This window comes from Notolepis coatsorum (genome assembly GCF_963971535.1).
Source record: "Notolepis coatsorum genome assembly, chromosome: 19".
Taxonomy (NCBI): domain Eukaryota; kingdom Metazoa; phylum Chordata; class Actinopteri; order Aulopiformes; family Paralepididae; genus Notolepis; species Notolepis coatsorum.
In genome coordinates this window covers 11,749,577-11,769,734 of record NC_140183.1, presented here as the reverse complement: position 1 = coordinate 11,769,734, position 20,158 = coordinate 11,749,577, and positions in this window count along the sequence as shown.

The following is a 20,158-nucleotide window of genomic DNA, read 5'->3' as shown; positions in this document are numbered from 1 at the left end:
TTTTTGAGAGTGTTTTTGAAAGTGGGTAGTGATTCACATTCCTTTACAGCTTTGGGTAGGGGTTCCACATTGACGTGGGATAATTGCGAACGTGTTTAGTCCCTTGTTTGAGCCGAATCTGGGTTTAACATGATTTGTGGAGCTCCTCTGGTGTTGTGATCGTGGTATTCACTGACCTTTGGGAAGTATTTTGACATGTACATGGGTACCTTGTTTACCTGTAGTCGCAGGATTAATAACGTTAACGTTAGTTCGGCCAGATAAACAATTAAAATATACTAATTAAAATGGTTGGACCTGTGAGATTTGTACTTTGTACTTTGTAGGTCTGCATTTTAAATGTAAGGAGTAAAAGTATGTTTTTTCTCTGAAATGTAATGGAGTAAAAGTACAAAGTATACAAACCTAATAATACTCGAGTAAAGTACAAATCCCCAAAACAGTACTTAAGTATTGTAACAAAGTACAATTACTCAAATACTTTACACCCCTGCCGCTGCCATAGTGATTTGGGTCAAAAGACAGCGTGTCACATAGCAACGAGAAGAGGGGCCGGGCCTGTCGTTGCTATGGCGAGAATGTTATAATGTGAGTTTCCTTCCGGGGAAGTTAGACTGAGCTACGACTCTCCGGGAGGAGCTGGGTTGGGTAAGATCTCTACGCCTCGCAGCTTAAACACTCGGAGGAGCTGGGTTGGGTAAGAATCTCTACGCCTCGCAGCTTAAACACTCCGAGAGGAGCTGGGTTGGGTAAGAATCTCTACGCCTCGCAGCTTAACCCTTGTGCGCTGCTTATTTATTTATCTTATTTTGGTGTTAACAAAAACTCTGGGTCCGAATGACCCGGTGTGTAACTCTGTACCAACCACCCCAAAAAATAAGGATTATTATCCAGTTTTGTTTTGTACTTCATTACTAACTTATTAGCTCATCATAACAGTACCCATATCAAACATTATTTATATGGCCCAAAGACACAATATACATCTTTTTTCAATCGAAAATAGGATTATATTCACTCATGCTGTTCCCATATTGAAGAAAATGGGTAAATATTTATGCAATCTGACTATAACAGGCTAATATATGAAGACACTTTATTGAGTAAACTGCTTTGTGGGTTTTAGAACTGTATTATGGAAATAAATCAAGGAACAAAACAACTCCACCTCCTATCACTATCTTCCTTCTCTCCCTCTCCACCTCCCTATCGCTCTCTTCCTCCTCTCCCTCTCCACCTCCCTATCTCCCTATCGCTCTCTTCCTCCTCTCCACCTCCCTATCACTCTGTCCTCTCCACCTCCCTATCACTCTGTTCCTCCTCTCCCTCTCCACCTCCCTATCGATCTCTTCCTCCTCTCCCTATCACTCTGTTCCTCTCCACCTCCCTATCACTCTGTTCCTCCTCTCCACCTCCCTATCGCTCTGTTCCTCCTCTCCCTCTCCACCTCCATATCACTCTGTTCCTCCTCTCCACCTCCCTATCACTCTGTTCCTCCTCTCCCTCTCCACCTCCATATCTCTCTGTTCCTCCTCTCCACCTCCCTATCACTCTGTTCCTCTTCCTCTCCACCTCCCTATCACTCTGTTCCTCCTCTCCCTCTCCACCTCCCTATCACTCTGTTCTCCCTCTCCCTCTCCACCTCTCTGTTCCTCCTCTCCCTCTCCACCTCCATATCTCTGTTCCTCCTCTCCACCTCCCTATCACTCTGTTCCTCTTCCTCTCCACCTCCCTATCACTCTGTTCCTCCTCTCCCTCTCCACCTCCCTATCACTCTGTTCCTCCTCTCCCTCTCCACCTCCCTATCACTCTGTTCCTCCTCTCCCTCTCCACCTCCCTATCACTCTGTTCCTCCTCTCCCTCTCCACCTCTCTGTTCCTCCTCTCCACCTCCCTATCACTCTGTTCCTCCTCTCCACCTCCCTATCACTCTGTTCCTCCTCTCCCTCTCCACCTCCCTATCACTCTGTTCCTCTCTCCCCTCCCCTATCACTCTGTTCCTCCTCTCCCTCTCCACCTCCCTATCACTCTGTTCCTCCTCTCCACCTCCCTATCACTCTGTTCCTCCTCTCTCTCCACCTCCCTATCACTCTGTTCCTCCTCTCCCTCTCCACCTCTCTGTTCCTCCTCTCCCTCTTCACCTCCCTATCACTCTGTTCCTCCTCTCCCTCTCCACCTCCCTATCACTCTGTTCCTCCTCTCCCTCTCCACCTCCCTATCACTCTGTTCCTCCTCTCCCTCTCCACCTCCCTATCACTCTGTTCCTCCTCTCCCTCTCCACCTCTCTGTTCCTCCTCTCCCTCTCCACCTCCCTATCACTCTGTTCCTCCTCTCCCTCTCCACCTCCCTATCACTCTGTTCCTCCTCTCCCTCTCCACCTCTCTGTTCCTCCTCTCCCTCTCCACCTCCCTATCACTCTGTTCCTCCTCTCCCTCTCCACCTCTCTGTTCCTCCTCTCCCTCTCCACCTCCCTGTCGCTCTGTTCCTCCTCTCCCTCTCCACCTCCCTATCGCTCTGTTCCCTTTCCCTCTCCACCTCCCTATCGCTCTGTTCCCTTTCCACCTCCCTATCACTCTGTTCCTCCTCTCCACCTCCCTATCACTCTGTTCCTCCTCTCCACCTCCCTATCACTCTGTTCCTCCTCTCCACCTCCCTCTCTCGCTCCTGCTCTTGTTCCCATGAAGGGGGGTGAAGTGTCTAGTCAAATATGAACCTTACATTACATTTACATTTAGTAATTTAGCTGACGCTTTTATCCAAAGCGACTACGACAAGTCATCAGGAAGGGCACAACTCTATCAGCTGAGTAACAATGTTCATCAAAGTGTTGCGTGTTACAGTGTAGGTTAGTTTATTAGGACAAGTGCATGACAGTAAGGTTAGTTAGGGTTAGAGTTTTTTTTTTTTTGATTTTTTTTATATTATTATTTCAGATAATGGTTGAAGAAGTGCGTCTTAAGTCGACAGCGGAAGATTGGACGGGTTTCGGCTGTCCTAACTGGGGTGGGTAGTTCATTCCACCATTGTGGGGCAAGGACTGAGAATAGGCGGCATCTCTTTGATGACCCTCCCGGAGCTTGGATAGGAGTAGGTCCAAGGACGCGAGAAGTGGGGGTGCGACGGGTGCTCCAGCACCCCCTGCTGGTGGGGAGGGTAACTGCAACTGCAAGGTGGTTTTGGCCTTTATTTCATTGGAATACCGACGCTACTCAATGTCATAGAGCGGAACGGCACTGCAGATTTACCCTATTCTTGGAATTCATTGCCAGATCCATAGGGGCGCTGTCTCGATAATGCTATTGTTATTAAAACCGTGTAGCCGACTCATGAACCGGTTGGGATTCGAATAGACGCGGCCTGGAAGCGTCAACGCGGAACTGGAAATCCGTTGGTAAAATAAATAGCGGCCTGGAATAGTTTTTGTTTTGGGACAATTCGCAGTAAAGGAATATATCTGTCGGCGATGTTGTATGCGGGAACGAATTGCAGAGAGGGAGGACTGACTGAAGTGGAGAGTGTGGGAGCTATTAACTATTTTTACATTTATTTGTTATGTGATTTTGTAGTATTAATTTGTTTACGGCCATATTATTTAAGTTATTATGAGTCGCAGCTAAATGCTTTTACTTTGAAGGGGTTCTGGGCAATTGGGAAGCACAGCTGGGTGTATTTAGGTAATTAGAGGCAATAGCACAGTGGGCATCAGGGAAGGTATATGGTTTTTACCAGCGTCAGGAGATCATATAGAATCAAACATAATTTTTCTGTATTCTTTGATTAACAGACAATAAACACCACAAAACTGTCAAATGCTGTCTGGACAATGGACTTCCTGATCTGCGTGAGATTCGCTGCCCTGGTGCTTCAGTGGCTTTTTAGTTTTTATTAGTTGTTGTTGACAAATAGCCACTACATAAAGTAAAAACCGTTCCTTATTGAAGCGGACACTTTTTATTGTTGTTTTGGATTTTTGCCGTTGGACGTTTTGGACATGGAAACACCACGCTCAAACGGAGGATCATTCAGATCAGAGGACATGGATGCTGGCGCTCCAGCGTTTGGTCTGGAGATCAAAGACTATGATCAGTGACTTTTGTGAAGCTTGAATTGCCTTGGATCAACCTGTTAAAGACACGATCGGAGAACGGAGGACCACACGGTCTAATGGACGTCGCACTCGAACAAAACAACATCATTGGTATGTGAAGAATAATCCGTCAGCTTTATTGGAAAAAGGCAAACTTATTGGAGTGACTGAATTATTGTCTCGCGACGCTAAATGATGTTGATGAATATTGGGAGTTGTTGAACTTCATTGTAAAGACATTCATTCATAAATCTCCGACGTGAAGTTGGCTGTATGAACCAATCAGACAGTATGGAGCAGCTGGTTGGGACATATGAGACAACGCCTGTGGTTGGTTCAAACGTTGCAAGTGTGGAGAATGTTGCTCCGCCCAAGCCCTCTGTAAAACGGGGCATCAAGTTTACCGCAAAAAGGTTGGCATTTTACATGCAATCATGTCAAGAAAAGAGGTCTGCAAAAATCAAACAGGCCAAGAAATACATTGAACCAATACGTACCTTGCTGAAATCTACTGACAATGTGAACTATGTACAAGCTCATTTGAGTAACTTCATCAATTGTTATGAGGACGCTAAGGACATGCATGAGTCCTGCATAAATATGGATTTGCCTGAGGAAGAGGTTAAAAGGCAAAATACATGTTTCAATGCAACAATAATGAAATTTTGTAATTTCACAGAGGATGTAAGGGTTTGGTTGTCTGCTGCTGGGCACCCTCAGGTGGAATCAAATCCTCTAACATTTCATGTACAAATGAAAAGCAACAAAAGCCACACTCCAGTGTATCAAAGACATCATCCACCGCGTCTACCAGGCTAAAGGCGGAGGCTGACAAAGCATCACTACTGGAGCGGATGAAAGCCTTAAAAAGGAAACATGAGTTGGAAACAAAGCAGGAGGAACTAAGGAAGGAAAAGGAACAGTTTGCTCTGGAAACTGACCTAGCTGCAGCCAATGCGAAAATCAATGTGCTGGAAACCAATTCAAAATGTAACTCTAAAAGGTCGGATGGAATGAACTCGTATCTGGACAGGAATATAGCTCAAAGAATGACAGGCCAACTCAATCCTCAAGCTGGTCAATTTGTCCCGCAGGGAAATAACATGCAAAATGAATTTCATCCTGAGGCCCAGGCTGTCACTGTAAGGCCCAAAGGACCATCACAGACCATCGGGTTTAAAGATGCATCACAGACTGTCAGGCCTAAACAAATGGCAGTATTACAGACGGACCTCAGACCACTATACACTCAAGCACCAACACAAGTGGTCCATGATGCTCAACAGACAGGACGAGCATCCTCCCTGAATATGGCATGCAATAATGACACCCAAAATGACATTGTGAATATCATGCAACGCCAAACTGACATCACTACAATGTTGGTACAGCAAAATTTGGCATCTTCTCTACCAGTGAGAAATATAGCCATATTTGATGGTGATCCTCTTCAGTATCATTCCTTCATCAGATCCTTTGAAAGTTGTGTTGAGGTTAAAACCGACAATGCAAGTGATTGTTTACACTTTTTAGAGCAGTACACCAGGGGACAACCAAGAGACCTGGTGAAAAGCTGTCAGCACCTACCCTCTGTTCAGGGATATCAACGCGCTAAATCCCTGCTTGCTGAACATTTTGGAAATGAATACAAAATTGCTTCTGCTTATATGGACAAAATTGATAGCTGGCCTCTGGTTAAAGATGAAGATGTAAAATCACTACAATCATTTTCTCTGTTCTTGCGAGAATGCTCTAATTTAACACAGAGAATCATGCAAATGAATGAGTTGGACATGCCATCAAACCTCAGGAACATTGTGATGAAGCTTCCTTATAAGCTGACGGAGAAATGGAGGAACGTCGCATGTGATTTGCAGGAGCAACGTGGTTGCAGAGCACTATTTATTGACCTTGTGAACTTTGTTGAAAAACAAGTTAGAATTGCCTCTGATCCACTGTTTGGAAATATTCAGGATTCAAAATGTACCAGCCGCAACAAACCCCCCATTGACAGTCAACCAAGGCAAAGGAAACAGAGCACCTTTGCCACCAGTGTCACTGCAATGAAAGAAGGAAACAACAAAAGGTACATGGATAATAAGATCAAGTCCTTCTCTGCCCAAAGTCACATCAAATGCTGTTTATTCTGCCAACGAACAAGCCACTCACTTGAAAAATGCTCACAGTTTAAGTTAAAGATACAAAAGGACAAAATACATTTCATAAAGGAGCATGGAATTTGTTTTCGTTGCTTGAAAGTGGGACACATAAGCAAAGACTGCAGGAGTCGATTGGATTGCAGTGTGTGTCAGCAAAAGCATCCATCAGTCCTACACATTGAGCAGACGGGTATAAGTACACCTTTTAATAAGGCAGAAGAGCCTGTGAGCCATCTGAGTGTAACATCTGTTCAGTCTCAAACATGTGGCCGTATAGGGGCCGGAGATGAGGACAATGCTGTGTTTTCGATTGTTGCAGTTCAAGTGAAAAGCCAAGTGACTGACAGAGTTGTGCAGACATATGCATTCTTGGATCCGGGAAGTTCCGGTACTTTTTGCACTCATAACCTGGCAAAGAGACTGGGGCTAAGTGGCAAGCCAGCCAATATTCTATTACGAACAATGGGGCAAGAGAAAATTGTGAGCACCAATGTATTGTCTCACTTGGAAGTGTCTGGCATAGATAAGGAGGATTTTATTGAATTGCCCAATGTCTTAACCCAAAGAGCTATGCCAGTGTCACGTGTGAACATTCCACGACAGGATGATGTGGAAAAATGGCCTTACTTGAGTAACATAAAGCTGCACGACTTGAATGCAGATGTGGATTTGCTCATCGGAACTGATGCAGCAAAAGTAATGGAACCATGGGAGCTGATCAACAGCCAAGGTGAAGGACCATATGCAGTCAGAACAAGAGTCGGCTGGGTCATAAATGGACCACTTAGGAGTGGAAGTAACAGCAGAGTTAAGACTGGCTGCTCTGTTGTCACAACAAATCGAATATGTGTGGAACATCTGGAAGAAATGCTCATGAAGCAATACAACCATGATTTTAATGAAAAAACATCAGAGGGGTCATTGGAAATGTCAAGGGAGGACATTCAATTCATGAAGATAATGAGAAGAACAACAGAGTTGAAAGATGGACATTATTACATTGACTTACCTTTCAGAGAAGAGGAACCGGTCTTGCCAAATAATCGCTGTGTTGCAGAGCAGCGACTTCAAGGCCTGAAGAGAAAATTTGAAAAGAACATCAAGTTTAAAGAGGAGTGTAAAGTGTCACAGAACAAGTGACACTCTTGGACAATGACATCCTGAGTCGTTCCTGTGTGACCAGTATAATCTTTAAACTGAACTCTGGAGGATAGCTTTATGCTGGCTCTACTTAAAAAACAAATGGAACTGAGCCTTTAAAATCTCCATAAGAAGGGTCTGTTCTTCACAGACCACATGCAGAAGGGAGGCACCCTGAGGAATGTGGGCCCCAGCCAAGGAGAGAGACACACACAAGGAGAGAGACATAGTGTGAGAGAGAGACACACACACACGCACACACACACAAAGAAAGAGACATAGTGTGAGAGAGAGACACACACACACGCACACACACAAAGAGAGAGACATAGTGTGAGAGAGAGAAACACACACACAAAGAAAGAGACATAGTGTGAGAGAGAGACACACACACACGCACACACTCACAAAGAGAGAGACATAGTGTGAGAGAGAGACACACACACACAAAGAAAGAGACATAGTGTGAGAGAGAGACACACACACACACACACAAAGAGAGAGACATAGTGTGAGAGAGAGACACACACACACGCAGACACACACAAGGAGAGAGACATAGTGTGAGAGAGAGACACACACACACGCACACACACACAAAGAAAGAGACATAGTGTGAGAGAGAGACACACACACACGCACACACACACAAAGAGAGAGACATAGTGTGAGAGAGAGACACACACACACGCACACACACACAAAGAGAGAGACATAGTGTGAGAGAGAGACACACACACACGCACACACACACAAAGAGAGAGACATAGTGTGAGAGAGAGACACACACACACGCAGACACACACAAGGAGAGAGACATAGTGTGAGAGAGAGACACACACACACGCACACACACACAAAGAAAGAGACATAGTGTGAGAGAGAGACACACACACACGCACACACACACAAAGAGAGAGACATAGTGTGAGAGAGAGACACACACACACGCACACACACACAAGGAGAGAGACACACACAAGGAGAGAGACATAGTGTGAGAGAGAGACACACACACACGCACACACACACAAAGAGAGAGACATAGTGTGAGAGAGAGACACACACACACGCACACACACACAAAGAAAGAGACATAGTGTGAGAGAAAGACACACACACACGCACACACACACAGAGATATAGACAGAGAGACAGACAGAGATGGAGAGAAGGAAAGAGACATAGACAAAGAGAGAGAGACCGAATAGTTGTATGGTATTAGGTAGAACAGGGAATTGAACCCTATACCAGTATCGTATGTGTGAAGTGCCACAGATCAGCAAGCGACACTTTTGGACAATGACATCCTGAGTCGTTCCTATGTGACCAGTATAAACTGAACTCTGGAAAAATAACTCTATGAGGGCTCTACTTTAAAAACAAATGGAACTGAGCCTTTAAAATCTCCATAAGAAGGGTCTGTTCTTCACAGACCACATGGAGAAGGGAGGCAACCTGCGGAATGTGGGCCCCAGCAAAGGAGATAGGGAGCTGAAATGTTAACCCTTTCAGACGGAAGGGTTGCTGGTTGAAAAACAGAGTCTTGAATCTATAGAGGGAGATCTTAAAAAAGAAACTATATAACAATTAAATGTTTGATGTGTACAGTAAAAGTTTTCAAAATGGCATGCTTATAAATTGAGTATCAGTAGAGAATAATACTAACAGAATAATGTGTAAAAACTGTTTGTCTGGAGGGATCCTTAAGAGATACTGGAGAGGCCTCGTACATGGTACGAAATCACGTGATCCCCACAGACAAAGCAGTTGTCTGTTCTGAAGGAATAAGGGACTTTTTGTTACTTAAAAACCACTAGGTAACGAGAAGTAACGTTAGTACCAAGAAGGAGGAGCTCATACGAATTACGTATTGTACTCTGGTTTGCTAAACAAAAGTGACAGCCTGTGACTTCACTGGTTTTAGACCAATCGGAAATATTGTAAGATGGATATAAAAGGGACGGTTGCCCTTTCAAGAGCGGGATTTTTTACACTGAGCTGGAGAGAGAAGAAGAATGGTACTTAGAGACTTTTTTGAGAGATTTTGAAGTTTTTACCATTGTGTGACTTGGAAGACAAGCTGTTGCTTGCGGGCACAAGACGTGCCAGATGAGATGTTTTTTGTTTTATACTTCTTTTAAGCTGTAATGGATATTTTAGCTCGAGTCTTTTTCTGTAACTTCATTGAAATAAAAATGACTTTTTATAATCCATTGAGTTCGTGGACTGATTCCTGCCAGCAATACCAGCCGCGCCCTGATTTCCTCTGAGGTGACTATGTCCTGAAATACAGATTGAATCAATTGACTGGTTAATGCTTTTCAGCTAAAAAATATAAATATATATATGTATATGCTATGTACTGATAAGAAATACTATGCATGTAGATGGGTGTTGTTTGCGGGTTCCGGTGTCTCTGTGTCCAGACGGACTCTGTCTTATGTGGGACCTCGACCGTCTGAATCACTGCAGGGTTCAAGACGGTCGGTTCCGCTGACGGAGGAGGAGGACAGGAGGCGCCGGGGAGTGCAAACAATGATTACGTGTTAGTACAGTGGTAATACTTATTAAAAAAGTAGTAATACAACCAAGCTTTCAAATGAGCAGTATTACAAGCCCTTTCGTAAAATGATGATAATAATAATATTATTTTTATTACAGGCGATAATGGTTCTCCAAAACAAAATATTCGGTTTATTTCAAACAAGAAGAGATTAACAACTCTTCATGATTACATTTCATATCAACTGGATATCACAAGACCAGTGACTTGAAGTAATCTAGACAGAAATAGTAAATTGACTCGAGAACTTGGCGAGTTTAGCACCTCGCCGGGGGATATCGAGCGGCGACAGGTTTATATCTCGAGTAGGTGATTGAGATGTATAGAGGCGACCTGTAGCTTTCAACATGGCGTCCCTGGTTAGGGCTGAGATCGGTAAGATAACAGCCAAAATAAAATAAAATAGAAATATTGAAAAAAAAAAAAAAAACGGAGAACCGAGTTTTAGAATACACCAGTCAAAGGATATTGATCTGTAGGGCCCTCGATGGAGAGCAGTGGCAAATTAAAGGCATCTGCATAGTGGGGGCATTGCTGGTGGAGCGGTTGAGCCCGCAAAATTGGATTAAAAAAAAAAAAAGGGGTAAAGAAAACCCTCTCTCTAAAATGTCTGGCAGTTTAGAGAGACACTTTGTATGAGCGGAGTGTGGATGTGAAGCGAGCCAAAACGGCCGTTCACAGAAAGGCGAGGGCTCCCTAGCCCAGAGACACTTTGTATGAGCGGAGTGTGGATGTGAAGCGAGCCAAAACGGCCGTTCACAGAAAGGCGAGGGCTCCCTAGCCCAGAGACACTTTGTATGAGCGGAGTGTGGATGTGAAGCGAGCCAAAACGGCCGTTCACAGAAAGGCGAGGGCTCCCTAGCCCAGAGACACTTTGTATGAGCGGAGTGTGGATGTGAAGCGAGCCAAAACGGCCGTTCACAGAAAGGCGAGGGCTCCCTAGCCCAGAGACACTTTGTATGAGCGGAGTGTGGATGTGAAGCGAGCCAAAACGGCCGTTCACAGAAAGGCGAGGGCTCCCTAGCCCAGAGACACTTTGTATGAGCGGAGTGTGGATGTGAAGCGAGCCAAAACGGCCGTTCACAGAAAGGCGAGGGCTCCCTAGCCCAGAGACACTTTGTATGAGCGGAGTGTGGATGTGAAGCGAGCCAAAACGGCCGTTCACAGAAAGGCGAGGGCTCCCTAGCCCAGAGACACTTTGTATGAGCGGAGTGTGGATGTGAAGCGAGCCAAAACGGCCGTTCACAGAAAGGCGAGGGCGCCCTAGCCCAGAGACACTTTGTATGAGCGGAGTGTGGATGTGAAGCGAGCCAAAACGGCCGTTCACAGAAAGGCGAGGGCTCCCTAGCCCAGAGACACTTTGTATGAGCGGAGTGTGGATGTGAAGCGAGCCAAAACGGCCGTTCACAGAAAGGCGAGGGCTCCCTAGCCCAGAGACACCTTGTAAGGAGCGGAGACTGGATGTGAAGCGAAGCCAAAACGAATTCACAGAACTGCAAGCTAACTAGCACTACATCGGCTAACAAGCCAGTGCTAACACCCATGAGCTGGCCGTAGCCAGACGGAAGCTAACTAGCACTACATCGGCTAACAAGCCAGTGCTAACACCCATGAGCTGGCTCTAGCCAGACGGTGCGACCCATGAGCTGGCTAGACGGAAGACCCAGGAGCTGGCCGTAGCCAGACGGAAGCTAACTAGCACTACATCGGCTAACAAGCCAGTGCTAACACCGATGAGCTGGCTTTAGCCAGACGGAAGACCCATGAGCTAGCCAGACGGTGCGACCCATGAGCTGGCTAGACGGAAGACCCAGGAGCTGGCCGTAGCCAGACGGAAGCTAACTAGCACTACATCGGCTAACAAGCCAGTGCTAACACCCATGAGCTAGCCAGACGGAAGCTAACTAGCACTACATCGGCTAACAAGCCAGTGCTAACACCCATGAGCTGGCCGTAGCCAGACGGAAGCTAACTAGCACTACATCGGCTAACAAGCCAGTGCTAACACCCATGAGCTAGCCAGACGGAAGCTAACTAGCACTACATCGGCTAACAAGCCAGTGCTAACACCCATGAGCTGGCCAGACGGAAGCTAACTAGCACGACATCGGCTAACAAGCCAGTGCTAACACCCATGAGCTGGCCGTAGCCAGACGAGAGCCAACTAGCTCACCACAGGCTAACAAAGCCAGGAGCTAACAGCAGGCGAAGTAGCCGGAGCTAGCGACCAATGCTAGCTCAGGAGGAGCTGGCACAACCAAAGCTAGCACAAGAGAAGCTAGTTCGCATCTTGAGACATCTCAAAAGACTGGAGATTCCCGAAAGGGCCTCAATGGCGCAACGGATGGAAAGAGGAGTAAGCACCCCCGGTCAAGATCCAGGGGATAACATGGTGGAAAGACTGATCCCACAGGTGCGAGACGGGAGCATGTCTCTCAGTGTTGCAGCCGAATCAGTTATGAATGGAACACCCATGCAGGGATCATGCTTTCTGCTTGAAAAGCTATTCGGAGGAGTCCCAGGGGGTAACCTACTGGCAGCCCGATGCGCAGCATGGTCACAAGACCAGCTACGTATCGAGTGTAGGCTGTATGACCAAGTCATAATGCTATCTGACAAAAGGGGGGCCTCCCAAGAGCCTCCCCCGAAAACAACCAAGGAGAGAACAAGGAAGAAGAATTACATATACCTACCTCCAGACGAGTGGGCCGCATTAACCCCAGAACAGCAAGCAGAAAGGAAGGCAACAAGGGAGGAATTCAAATCCCGGAAGAAGAATTACATATACCTACCTCCAGACGAGTGGGCCGCATTAACCCCAGAACAGCAAGCAGAAAGGAAGGCAACAAGGGAGGAATTCAAATCCCGGAAGAAGAATTACATATACCTACCTCCAGACGAGTGGGCCGCATTAACCCCAGAACAGCAAGCAGAAAGGAAGGCAACAAGGGAGGAATTCAAATCCCGGAAGAAGAATTACATATACCTACCTCCAGACGAGTGGGCCGCATTAACCCCAGAACAGCAAGCAGAAAGGAAGGCAACAAGGGAGGAATTCAAATCCCGGAAGAAGAATTACCTATACCTACCTCCAGACGAGTAGGCCGCACTAACCCCCGAGCAGCAAGCAGAGATAGGGGCAACAAAGGGAGAAATTACCTTCGGGGGCCCTGACACATGACACTCAAGCTAGTGCAACCTGCACTTGACGGGAGAAACATGGGGGAGAAACTAACCCCAGAACAGCAAGCAGAGATGAGGGCAACAAAGGGAGAAATTACCTTCGGGGGCCCTGACACGTGACACTCAAGCAAGTGCAAACTGCACTTGACATACCGCTCATCTGTCAAGAGGAAGAATATGTAGTGTTATTGTCATTTAGGAAGGAACATGACATAGAATACTACATGCATTTTGTATATATTTTAAGTATAATATGTAAAGATGTCCGTCCTTGCTCTAAACCCAGAGTAAAGTAAAGTGAATTTGTAATCTATTTCATTCAGAAGGGATTTCCTGACAGCAACCATTTGGTAGGTTAGCACCCTACCAACCATATCAGCTGCATGAGATGTACACTCACCAGCGCCTATGGGTAACAAATTGAGACTCTGCAAACTCTCATCGAGCTTAGCACCTTGACGCGGGGGGACAGAGCGAGCATCAGGGTCTCTGTATCCGACGGGCCTATCGGATTTGTGGAGACTTGGAAGCCTCAGCATACAGGACGCTGTGGTGCTTAGGCGGCCAAGTCACTGTTTTATAGGTCTGTCAAAACGGATTGGAGGTTCCGGGGCTTAGAACATGAGTTCAAGTGAGTTGGGCTGTATACTAATTAAATAGGTATCAACAGCCGAAAGAATATTAACTGAAATAACTGCTGTCAGGTGTCTCTGGAGTAGAATTAGTTACAGATTTGAGTCAACCTTACTCAAGATTGGTCTTATCGGCAGAACCTCTCCAACCAAGACTCTTCCTAATGTTCGAGATCTGGAACACTGGTGACGTAGATGGTCTGCAGAGCGCAGCAGACAGCCAAAAGTATATTGGTAAAAAATCTATCAGGAACAAGAGAGGGTTGATAAGTAACGACTTGAAGTAGCGGTTACTCATGACTAAAAAGTTACAAAATGTTTTCTTACAGTCAAAAACGTAGAAGGTTCTACTTAAAGAAAGAATCACAATTAAAGTATATTTTTGTGAAATACGGTAAAAAGGTTTACTCATGACTTGAAGTAACTAAATGCTTACTTAAAGTCAGAACTTAAGTAGAAAAAACTCTACTTTGTGAATAGCAGGCTGAAATAGCCATTGCAAATAGCAGGCTGAAATAGCCATTGCGAATAGCAGGCTGAAATAGCCATTGCGAATAGCAGGCTGAAATAGCCATTGCGAATAGCAGGCTGAAATAGCCATTGCGAGCAGGCTGAAATAGCCATTGCGAATAGGAGCGAATAGCAGGCTAACTAGCCATTGCTAACAGGACGAGGCTACTCACATGATCAGACAGGTATATGATAACCCTGGACATGCCGGAAGTAGGAGGATGTTGGTATACCTGAGAACTAACAACATTCTCATACATAAAGCCAAACAAAGAGCGATAACAGTCCGAAAGGCCTGTGAACAATGTGGGCTGGTAAAGGTGCGCTGGTAAAGGGACAAAACCTGAACCAGTGCCGCATTCTTAGACAGGGGGGGCTGTCCCCCGAAGTCAGTGGACGACGCAGCGAATGGCAAGAAGGAATATACTGACTCAGGTCAGAAATCGGAAATGGAGGAAGACCGGGATAGGTCAAGCTACAGAGCATCCTCAGGGTCCTCATCTAGACCTCCCAGACCTCCCAGACCTCCCAGACCTCCCAGACCTCCCAGACCTCCTAGACCTCCCAGACCGGACAGAGAGACATCGGCCTGGACCCAGGTTACAGGGCGACGAGAGCCCTGAATGGACCTGAAAGAGAGAAAAGAAATGAGTCCTCTGTGGACTGTATCTGTGATGTCCTGCGAGGCCTACGGACAGGGTCGCACGATAGGTCAAGCTCCAGAGCATCCTCAAGGTCCTCCCAGACCTCCTAGACCTCCCAGACCGGACAGAGAGACATCGGCCTGGACCCAGGTTACAGGGCGACGAGAGCCCTGAATGGACCTGAAAGAGAGAAAAGAAATGAGTCCTCTGTGGACTGTATCTGTGATGTCCTGCGAGGCCTACGGACAGGGTGACAAGACCAGGCCAACCACACTTCAATAGAGGACTGCTGCTACAATTCTCGGGGATCCGTGGGGGTCGCCCGAGAAGTGACAAATCAACCTACCTCAAACTATGGGAGAGGTCCAAGAGGTCAGAGGGGGCGACCCCAAGATGACCAAGGTGACCAAGATGACCAAGGTGCCCAAGCTGACCAAGATGACCAAGATGACCAAGGTGACCAAGATGACCAAGGTGACCAAGATGACCAAGACGACAACAGCCTGGGTGCATCGGCCGGGAACAACAGATGCAAGTCTTCCCGCCGGATACCAAGCAACAACGTGACCCCTATCCTGTCGAGCCGTCCAGCCAGGGAACAACAGATGCAAGTCTTCCCGCCGGCTACCAGGGTAACAAGGTACCAAGATGGCAGAGGGGGTGTGGAGAGTCACAGCCACGTGACCCCACAATCGCCATCTCGTCCCCCAGTACAGACGCTATTAAGACAATGGAAAATGACCGACCAGGATGACAGAGGGGGTGTAAAGTGTCACAGAACAAGTGACACTCTTGGACAATGACATCCTGAGTCGTTCCTGTGTGACCAGTATAATCTTTAAACTGAACTCTGGAGGATAGCTTTATGCTGGCTCTACTTAAAAAACAAATGGAACTGAGCCTTTAAAATCTCCATAAGAAGGGTCTGTTCTTCACAGACCACATGCAGAAGGGAGGCACCCTGAGGAATGTGGGCCCCAGCCAAGGAGAGAGACACACACAAGGAGAGAGACATAGTGTGAGAGAGAGACACACACACACGCACACACACACAAAGAAAGAGACATAGTGTGAGAGAGAGACACACACACACGCACACACACAAAGAGAGAGACATAGTGTGAGAGAGAGAAACACACACACAAAGAAAGAGACATAGTGTGAGAGAGAGACACACACACACGCACACACACACAAAGAGAGAGACATAGTGTGAGAGAGAGACACACACACACAAAGAAAGAGACATAGTGTGAGAGAGAGACACACACACACACACACAAAGAGAGAGACATAGTGTGAGAGAGAGACACACACACACGCAGACACACACAAGGAGAGAGACATAGTGTGAGAGAGAGACACACACACACGCACACACACACAAAGAAAGAGACATAGTGTGAGAGAGAGACACACACACACGCACACACACACAAAGAGAGAGACATAGTGTGAGAGAGAGACACACACACACGCACACACACACAAAGAGAGAGACATAGTGTGAGAGAGAGACACACACACACGCACACACACACAAAGAGAGAGACATAGTGTGAGAGAGAGACACACACACACGCAGACACACACAAGGAGAGAGACATAGTGTGAGAGAGAGACACACACACACGCACACACACACAAAGAAAGAGACATAGTGTGAGAGAGAGACACACACACACGCACACACACACAAAGAGAGAGACATAGTGTGAGAGAGAGACACACACACACGCACACACACACAAGGAGAGAGACACACACAAGGAGAGAGACATAGTGTGAGAGAGAGACACACACACACGCACACACACACAAAGAGAGAGACATAGTGTGAGAGAGAGACACACACACACGCACACACACACAAAGAAAGAGACATAGTGTGAGAGAAAGACACACACACACGCACACACACACAGAGATATAGACAGAGAGACAGACAGAGATGGAGAGAAGGAAAGAGACATAGACAAAGAGAGAGAGACCGAATAGTTGTATGGTATTAGGTAGAACAGGGAATTGAACCCTATACCAGTATCGTATGTGTGAAGTGCCACAGATCAGCAAGCGACACTTTTGGACAATGACATCCTGAGTCGTTCCTATGTGACCAGTATAAACTGAACTCTGGAAAAATAACTCTATGAGGGCTCTACTTTAAAAACAAATGGAACTGAGCCTTTAAAATCTCCATAAGAAGGGTCTGTTCTTCACAGACCACATGGAGAAGGGAGGCAACCTGCGGAATGTGGGCCCCAGCAAAGGAGATAGGGAGCTGAAATGTTAACCCTTTCAGACGGAAGGGTTGCTGGTTGAAAAACAGAGTCTTGAATCTATAGAGGGAGATCTTAAAAAAGAAACTATATAACAATTAAATGTTTGATGTGTACAGTAAAAGTTTTCAAAATGGCATGCTTATAAATTGAGTATCAGTAGAGAATAATACTAACAGAATAATGTGTAAAAACTGTTTGTCTGGAGGGATCCTTAAGAGATACTGGAGAGGCCTCGTACATGGTACGAAATCACGTGATCCCCACAGACAAAGCAGTTGTCTGTTCTGAAGGAATAAGGGACTTTTTGTTACTTAAAAACCACTAGGTAACGAGAAGTAACGTTAGTACCAAGAAGGAGGAGCTCATACGAATTACGTATTGTACTCTGGTTTGCTAAACAAAAGTGACAGCCTGTGACTTCACTGGTTTTAGACCAATCGGAAATATTGTAAGATGGATATAAAAGGGACGGTTGCCCTTTCAAGAGCGGGATTTTTTACACTGAGCTGGAGAGAGAAGAAGAATGGTACTTAGAGACTTTTTTGAGAGATTTTGAAGTTTTTACCATTGTGTGACTTGGAAGACAAGCTGTTGCTTGCGGGCACAAGACGTGCCAGATGAGATGTTTTTTGTTTTATACTTCTTTTAAGCTGTAATGGATATTTTAGCTCGAGTCTTTTTCTGTAACTTCATTGAAATAAAAATGACTTTTTATAATCCATTGAGTTCGTGGACTGATTCCTGCCAGCAATACCAGCCGCGCCCTGATTTCCTCTGAGGTGACTATGTCCTGAAATACAGATTGAATCAATTGACTGGTTAATGCTTTTCAGCTAAAAAATATAAATATATATATGTATATGCTATGTACTGATAAGAAATACTATGCATGTAGATGGGTGTTGTTTGCGGGTTCCGGTGTCTCTGTGTCCAGACGGACTCTGTCTTATGTGGGACCTCGACCGTCTGAATCACTGCAGGGTTCAAGACGGTCGGTTCCGCTGACGGAGGAGGAGGACAGGAGGCGCCGGGGAGTGCAAACAATGATTACGTGTTAGTACAGTGGTAATACTTATTAAAAAAGTAGTAATACAACCAAGCTTTCAAATGAGCAGTATTACAAGCCCTTTCGTAAAATGATGATAATAATAATATTATTTTTATTACAGGCGATAATGGTTCTCCAAAACAAAATATTCGGTTTATTTCAAACAAGAAGAGATTAACAACTCTTCATGATTACATTTCATATCAACTGGATATCACAAGACCAGTGACTTGAAGTAATCTAGACAGAAATAGTAAATTGACTCGAGAACTTGGCGAGTTTAGCACCTCGCCGGGGGATATCGAGCGGCGACAGGTTTATATCTCGAGTAGGTGATTGAGATGTATAGAGGCGACCTGTAGCTTTCAACAAGGAGTACACCTCATTTATCAATGATATGCTGGTTCAAGGTTATGCTGAAGTTGTACCCATTGAACAGCTGGAACAAGATGAGGGAAAAGTGTGGTACATTCCCCACCATGGAGTACATCACCCCACCAACGGAAATCTGAGGGTTGTATATGACTGTGGAGCCTCATTCAAAGGAACATCTCTGAACTGTCAGCTCTTGCAGGGCCCCGATCTCACCAACACTCTTATGGGGGTCCTCATTCGCTTCAGGAAAGAGCCTGTCGCAATCATGGCTGACATCAAGGCCATGTTTCATCAGGTGCGGGCGCCTGATAAACATGTGAACTTTTTTCGCTTTCTTTGGTGGCCTCAGGGCAACACTGACCAGGAACCAAGGGAATATTGAATGAGGGTACATTTGTTTGGAGCTGTTTCGTCCCCCAGTTGCGCCAATTACGCCTTGAGGCGAACTGCAGAGGACAATGCAACTCACTTCCCTCCTGAAGTGATCAAAACAGTCAATCACAACTTTTATGTAGACGACTGCCTGAAGTCTACATCCTCGGAGGGAGATGCAATTAAGCTTGTAAAGGATTTGACTCTGCTCTGTAGTCAGGGAGGATTCAGCCTTCAAAAATGGGTGACAACCAGACGTTATGTTTTGTCATCGATCCCAGGTGACATCAGAGCAGCAGAGATGAAAGAGCTGGATTTGGACAAAGATCACCTGCCTATGGAAAGAGCACTTGGACTGCAATGGTGCGTTGAGTCCGACCAGTTCAGCTTTAGGACTTCATTACAGCCACGCCCACAAACCAGGAGAGGTATCTTGTCGGTGGTCAGCTCTCTGTATGACCCTATAGGATTTTTGGCTCCTTTTACAATGCCAGCCAAGTTACTGTTGCAGGAGCTTTGCCGGCAAAACCTGAAGTGGGATGAACACATTTCCCCCTCCTTCTCCAAACAGTGGTCTGATTGGCTGAGCGACCTCCAAAGGATGAGTGTATTCAAGGTGGAACGCTGTATCAAAACCCTGAACTTTGAAACATCTGTGACAGCACAAATTCATAATTTTGCTGATGCCAGTGAAGCTGGTTATGGTATAGTATCGTACCTGAGACTGAAGGATAAAGATAGAGACGATAAGGTGCATGTTTCATTTCTTGCCGGAAAGGCCAGAGTTGCACCTCTGAAGCACATCACCATTCCTCGTTTGGAACTCACAGCAGCAGTCCTTGCTGTCCGAATGGATGGCATGCTTCAAAGGGAACTACAGTGGCCACTGGAGAAGTCAGTGTTTTGGACCGATAGCACGACTGTCATCAAATACATCTCCAATGAAACCAGACGTTTTCATACGTTTGTTGCCAACAGAGTCACTGTAATCAGAGAAGCTACAGATGTTGACCAGTGGAAGTATGAGGGCTCCAAGGTCAATCCTGCTGATGAAGCATCACGTGGATTGAGAGCTGAAGAATTTCTCACACACGGAAAATGGATTAAAGGCCCAGATTTCCTGTATTTGCCTGAAAATGAGTGGCCTACACTGGAAATGGA